This window comes from Capsicum annuum, chromosome 7 (assembly GCF_002878395.1).
Source record: "Capsicum annuum cultivar UCD-10X-F1 chromosome 7, UCD10Xv1.1, whole genome shotgun sequence".
Lineage (NCBI taxonomy): Eukaryota > Viridiplantae > Streptophyta > Magnoliopsida > Solanales > Solanaceae > Capsicum > Capsicum annuum.
The window spans coordinates 46,892,405-46,900,190 of record NC_061117.1 but is presented as its reverse complement, the minus strand read 5'-3'; the positions used below and the strand labels follow the sequence as shown (position 1 = coordinate 46,900,190).

General features: G+C 35.3%; 1 non-coding gene across 1 annotated transcript; it reads left to right on the top strand.

Moving 5' to 3' along the window:
- Window positions 1-1,317: 1,317 nt before the first annotated feature.
- LOC124886283 lies at window positions 1,318-1,427 on the top strand. Its single transcript, XR_007043369.1, has one exon. It is a non-coding gene; the product is annotated as a small nucleolar RNA R71 (small nucleolar RNA).
- Window positions 1,428-7,786: the final 6,359 nt, after the last annotated feature.

The window sequence follows — 7,786 nt, the reverse complement described above, 5'->3', positions numbered from 1 at the left end:
ATCACGGAGCTCGGTCTTATCTTTACCAAGCCCAAAGTTTTAAACAAGGAGAGGGTCATCAAGTTGATCCTTTCCCCTAAATCACTAAGTATGTAGACCACCTCACTATTTCCAATTTGAATAGAGAGAATGAAACTCCCAGGGTCTTTGAGCTTTTTGGGCATCTTCTGCATCACCACAGAGCTACACTCCCCAGTGATTGTTACAGTCTCAACATCCTGTAACTTGACTTTGTTAGTGACCACATCCTTCAAATACATAGCGTACTTGGGCATTCCTTGCAAAACATCTAAAAGAGAAAAGTTAATGTAAAGCTCTCTAAACGTGTCAAAGAACTTCTTGAAACATGTATCTTCCTTTGCTTTACTAAGACTCTATGGAAAAAGTGGTGGTGGTCTCTTCTTCACCTGCTCAGAAACTTTAATTTTTGAGTACTTAGACTTTCTCAAGTTTTCAGTAACCTTGTCATCTACTGGTTTAGGAGTTATCTCTACAACTACCTCCTTAATTGCCTTTGGAAGTTCTTCATTGAGATCTTTACCTCTCCTTAACGTGATTTCATTATTTGTTTAGGAGGTTCAGTGTTACTTGGCAAACCACCTTGAGCCCTGGCATTTTGTGCTAGATGTAGTTGCCCAACCTATATCTCTAAGTTCTTTGTATCCACTTGATGGATTTTTATATATTGTTGTTGGCTCTTTATCTCTACTGCCAATTGTGCTTGAGCAGCTAAAATTTATTTCAGCATCTCTTTCATATTACTAGTGGCCTGATTCCCTTGATCCTGTTGCTTCTGAAACTGTTATTATTGGTTGTTCTAGGATGGATTTGGTGGTTGAGTCTGCCACTTTAGATTGTAGGTTTCCCATAATTCAATCTTTGAGAATTATCCACAAACATCACTGATTCAGGATTTGCACCACACATGGCTGCAGAATGACCATTGTTGCCACAAATCTTAAACCAAGTATTAGTCTACTGAATTGAATTAATAGTTGTTATAGGCTGTGTATCCCCCAATTTTATATTACTGAGATGAGGATTTAACTGGTTCTGTAGTGATTTAACTAATTTTGTAGTACAGAAATCTAAGCAGATATAGAAGTAAATTGGTTTACCTCCAACACCCCTATAATCTTCTTATTAGCACTTCTTGAGTCAGAATGCCACTCAAGATTCCCTTGTGCAATCCGATTTGACAAAGTGTATAGCTCATCATACATTAATTCCAATGGTTGACCACCTGCAAATGAATCTAGAAAAATTTTCATGTTATGATCAAGCGCCTCAACAAAAGTGTGTGCTAGTACCTTATTGGACTGCTGATGATATGGACAATCCTAAAAATGAGCTTTGAACCTCTCCCATACATCATATAAGTTCTCATCTGGCTTCTGATTGAAGCTCACAATATCACCATGCAGTCTTGCAGTCTTGCCAGATAGAAAGAATCGGACTAGAAATTTCTGAGCTAAGCCATCCCAAGTTGTGATTGAACTTTTTGGCTCAGCGTTCAGCCACTTTTTTGCTTCCCCCGACAATAAAAAGGGGAATAATGTCAACCTAACATAGTCAGTTAACACACCCGTAGAGATGAATGTGTCACTGATCTCTAAGAAATTCTGCAGATGGGCTTGTGGATCTTCATGTTAAAGCCCTATAAACTATCCACTGCTGATTAATAGTTGCACCATGTTCTATTTAAGCTCAAAGTTACCTCCAACATCCTATTTCTGAAAAGGGGAGGTCAAATTTGTTGGAAGTGGGATTGCCACTTTGCAAACTATCCTGTGGGCTGGTTGATCTTTATCCATGAGAGCAGTATTGTCTTGTTCCTCTTGAATTTGTGGGATATGGGGGTGAAGGATTATTTCTCTCCTCAATTGGTGTAAGCGTTTCTTTTGTTCGGGGCTTGGTTCAACCAACTTCCTATTCCTTACCAACTTATTAATTTGTAAACTTATTTCCAGAAAATTTAATGCCAAGACCAAGTGTAAAGAACCAAATAAATCTAAAAATTAAAACTAAAACTAAAATAGCTACCAATTTACAAGTCCCCGACAATGGCGCCAAAAACTTGTTGCACCCAAGCACACACGCAAGTGTATGTGGTCTCACCAAGTAATACAGAGACCTTAAATAAAGCCGAATATCTATCCCTCAGAGACTTGTGTTGACAACTATCCAATTCTAGTTTAACTATTGAGATGAAATTGGTGCAAACGTGACCAAAAGAGTTTTGAAAGTTTATAAACTAAAAGTAAACTAAAATAATGTGAAAAAGTAATACTTTGGAAAATCAATGGATGAAAATCCGGGGTTAAAGCACAACGAACCATCATACTACATATTGAACTTTATTAGTTAGATTACTTATCTTTGTTGTTGATTCGCAGGGTTTATCATATGATTATGGACTCCCGGCCTCTAATCTTCTACCTAACTGGACATTATAACTACATCGTTGAGTAGGAATGTAATAATCCATTTAGATCCATTAAGATGTAATCCTGTAAGTGAACCAAGCAATTATTCTAGGTATATCCCTATCCTATACGCTAATTTAAATTCCTTATTTTATAAAAGAATAAGAACCTTGCTCTATTTACCCCTCCGTTCTATCTTCTTATTCCTCCTCCTGGGTTCACACAGTCGACAATTGATATATTTTAAAGGTATCGAATCCTTAAAATAGTTATAAAAAGGATAAATAAATAACCAAATATAATAAGCAATCCAAACAAAATCGATTCAAAGCCATACTAATCATGTTCTTGGCCTTAACCCCGAAAAGGGGGCGTTTAGACACTAATGGACATAACCATAATCAAGATGTATAAATACATTATAAAATCCATAAACAAACTAAATTAAAGATATAAAACCCCTAATTTAATTGTTTTACAGCCCCTCTCAAAGCTTCCAATACATCCAAAAGTGTTTAACAATGAGTACAAGTGTCCTATTTATAGGGTCAAAGTTTGGCCGTGGGTGGGATAAGTGTCGCGGTGCATTGCTTGCTCCTAGGTCGTATGGTATGTGATTCATTGCTTTCTCAAATATACTAAGGGTTGTGTCTATTTACTTGATCCATTGTACTAAGGTGTGTGTCGCCACTCTAGCATAAGGCTTCATTGGAAATTGCATTTTTGGCTTCTTCCCACGTCCTATGCCTTTGTCCTTCCATCCCAAGCCTTGTAGTGTTATTTCCCCTTGATTTCCAGATTTTCAATAATATATATATCATAATAATAAAATCACCAAGCATCCTATATCATCAATCACCACTGATTAGTGCTCAAAACAACACACAATCCAAACAATGAACTAGAAACTTAAGCTAAGAACTAGTTTTGCGCTCTTTGATCTTTAATTTAGTGTTTTGACTCTTGGCTTGATTAAATTGTACTTTAAACATTATAAAAAAATTTTACCCAAGAAATTACACAATCAAACCTCAGTAACTCACTACACACGTTAGAATCCATCGCGATCAACTAGAACAACACCTAGCTCAAGCTAGTAACAGTAGTTTTCTCGTTCAAACTCTAAGTGACAAAATTAAGTACAAACTTGTTTGAAAGACACCTTAAACATTGTAATAATATACTTAAATACTTAGATGCTCAATTATATCATAATTAACACATTAAGCACACAAGTTGTCCTCAAAAAAAAGCTAAATAAGCTAGGATAACAACACTAAAGTGCATAAAACCACCTCAGATCATGAAGTAGCTTGTTACAACTTTGAATTTTTCTCAATAAAATATACCAATGGATGATATTTCCAATCATGTTCTTAATATACTCCCCTCTGAGTATAAGATGATATCTTCTACAATTCGTGAGCGAGAAACTCCTCTCTCTTTTGATAAACTCCATGAAAAGCTTTGTGACCATCAGAGTAGTGTTGCTCGTGAAGTTTATTCCATTTCTAGTCCAATAACAAAAAATTGCACTTCTCAAAATGGTGTATCAAATAGACACACCAATTTTTACTCTGCTTCCAAAGTCCAACCTGCCCTATATTTAAGGCAAAATCATTCTCCCTCATCAACGAGCTCCTAACCTAATTCATATCCTACTTACAAGGAAACATCATCCCACGATCACCCAATCAAGGAATAATATTCATAAACTAGCACAAAAGTTATGCATGCACACCACTCTTTCTGAAACAAAAGACAACTCTCTCACCCAAGACCACACACCATCCAAAGTCCCTATTAATATGTCCAGGCATGAGTTCTCTTCTTTTTCCATACCCTCTATTGTCTAATCTGTTGTACAACCTGAGCATAACTTATTTTCTAGTATAAAATTTAAGCCAAAATATATGTCAAGAGCACAAAAATTTTTCTGACTAAAGCCATCTATGTAAGAAAGAACTTATCCGTTACAAAAATAAGGCACATAGGAGCTCATTTCATCTATTGCAAAGCAAAAGATAGTTGGATCTAAATGAATTTTTTGAGTCAAGCTAAATTCTGATGGGAAAATAAACAAACATAAAGCACGTATTACTCAATGATATACATAACGATCGAGCATTATTTATATTAAGACCTTTTCTTCAGTTGCTAAGCACCCTATAGTTTGTGTAATTTTAACTGTAGCTATTACAAGAGATTGGCCTTTACAACAATTAGATGTCAATAGTGGCTTCTTGAATGGTAAACTAATGGAAGAGATTTAGATGGCTCAACCTAAAGGTTTTGTTGACCAAAAAAGGCCTACACATGTCTGGGAACTCAAGAAAGAAATTTATAGGCTTAAACAAGCACCACGAGCTTGGTACTCAGAACTACCAAGCTATTTTCTAACTTTGAGTTTTAAATTTATAATGTCGATCATTATCTCCTTATTTAAAATTAATTGGACATCACTATTTACTTGTTCATCTATATTGAGGACTTGATTTTTATGGGGAGTAATCCTAATATTGTCGATAAGTTTATTTTTTGACTTAGGCAATGCGTCTCTGTAAAAGATCTGGGCTCTCTTAATTAGTTTCTTGGTGTTCAAGTTGTAAAACCTTTTAATAAATATTCTCATCTAAGAAGAAATATATTAATTACATAATTGACAAGACATAAATGGCAGGTACGAAAGTAGTTAATACTCTCATGCCTACTGGAAATGCATTATTCTTAGATGATAGCACACATCTTGATGATTTTAAGATCTATCATACTATAGTTGGAAACTTGTAGTATTTGGCAATAACGAGACCATACATAGACTTTTCCGTAAACAAGCTAGCACAATCCTCCCATCGTACGAATGAAAATCATTTGTTTGCCATCAAAAGTATGATTCGCTACTTAGTTGGAACGGTAAAATATGGACTCTTTATAGATCATAAGTCTCTGCTCGATCTTTATGCCTTCTCAAATGTAGATTGGGAATAAAATAAGTGAAATCAGTCTTCTACTAGTTCCTTTCTTGTATATCTTTGTATCAACTCAAATTTGTAACCCTTGAAAATTTCTTGAGCTTTGAGCTCACTGACCTGACTGTGACTCTCCCAATGAGTCGTCGGGTGTCTATACGGGTCATAGGACCCAAGTTATAAGGTTTCAGTGACATTTTCTTATGACTTGAGTCCACGAATCACAAAGACTCATGATGAGTCATTAGGTCCCAATCGTAGCTTGACTAGCTTGTCACCGAAAACTTTCTATCTTGAGTATGGCTCGACTCAATAAGTCATAATGACTCTATACGAGTTGTAATGTAGCAATAGTAGGGTATCCAGTGTATGCCCAAGTGGATTTAGTGGTTACTACAAATGGACCTATGAGTCATAGAGTCTCATTATGAGTCGTAGTGTATGAGTCGTAGGGTCAATAATATGTGTGCTTGGTGACATTGTATTGACTATGACATATGGAGATGAGTCACAATAAGTCTTAATGAGTCGTTATAAGACTCAGAACGACTGGCGACTAATTTTCAGTCCTTTTACTAAGGATATTTTGGACATTTCCCTTATACCCTAAACATACCCCACGACCTATAAACACAATTGAGACCTAATTCTTACCCATAACACAATCAAAACATATCCTCTACTCTCTCAACTTCTCTTAATCAAAGCAAGCTAGGGTTTTCTTAAGGCTGATCATCTAAGGGTCAATTCAAGGTTTTTCTCCATAATTCTTAATATTTCAGTCATGTGACTCTACCCTTAAACTCATTTTATCTAATGCATGAATTTACACGATTAATTATATGGATTTGAAATCAGGTTTTTGATTTGGTTAAGCGTTTGATATGGCTGGTTCTTAAATTGTTTTTCCATGAATTACTATGCATTTTGAAGTTTTATTAATGGTTTTGAGTTTATAGGTGCATGAGTATGTCTAATAAACTAGGGTGTTGTGATTTACCCTAATTTTATAAATATTGACAACTAAATTGGTAACAACCTCAACCCAATATTGTGAAATTGGTTTTGAATGTGAAAATATGCATATTAAAGTATCTTTGAAACTATTTGCATGGCATAAGAGTCCTGTTGATACATAAATTGGTTTGAGTTCCAATTAATTAAATGGTTTTGAGTCCCAATTGATTAAACGGGTTTGATTCCCAAGTGACTAATTATTTTGAAGTCCTTTTTGTCCAAGAGGTTAGAGTCTAGTATGATAAGTAATTGACACGGCATGTTAATGAACTTGCAAGTGATGTTGGTATGACAATACCAACGGGATAAATTAATTCCCAGTTGGTTCACTTAATTGGGAATGTGTGTTAAATATTTTTATTAGGATTAAAATAGGGTTGTGTAGTTTGGCCGTGAAAGTGGCAGTCTGTAACGCTCCGAAAGTACCCCCAGGACGTCACACGGTGCTCAAGACTATGAATAACAATAGCATAACCCATGATATCTATTCATCTTACAACTTGCATGAATGGTGAACCCTTATCTTAATATGGACTTAAGATAATTAATTCCACAACTTAATGTAAATCTTTAACTTTGGAGACCTTAAACAAACTCTTTGAACTTAGAAAATACACAGTTTGCCAAGCCTCTACTACTAACTAGAGAGCCACTGGGACCAGCTGACCGAACATAAATAGAAATCAAATAACTAAATACTTATATCAATGAACATAAATCTAATAAGCTAGGTCCTCGGACAATGAGGAGGACTCACCAAAAGTCAGGATATAGGTGATGATGCCTGTATTTAATTGTACTACTGGAAACGAGTGCCAGAACCTACAATATAAGACAATGTAGCACATAGACATATATGTGGGTCAGTACCTCTAAAATATAATGAGTATGTGGGGGTGAATGTAAAGTAAAACAAGAACTGAATATATATGTAAACTTTCAAATAATGCATGCTAAGCATACATAACTCACCTTGAACTTGAGTAAAACTAAAGACCACAAGATCATAAAACATTTGAAAATGATGTATAAGAGTAAACTTTGTAAGCCATAACACTTCAATCAAAAATCTTTACCCTTATTCTTTCTTATGGGAGATTCTTCTAACCGACATAAACTATGTGAGCTACCATAGAGTCCTTGGGGATAGCTGTTCTACCCTTGCCATTGGAATAGAATCTTAACTTAAGTGATCACTTTACTTCAACTATATTGGGAAAAATTCTAACCTATGATGGCTCGTAGTTTTTGGGAATTTAGGATACGCTCATATGCATTCCCTTCTTATTTCTAAATACTACTCCAAAATTACATATATGCTCATACTTAGGAAATCCACCTTAAAATAGCATGTGGGTTTGTAAACTAAAAACT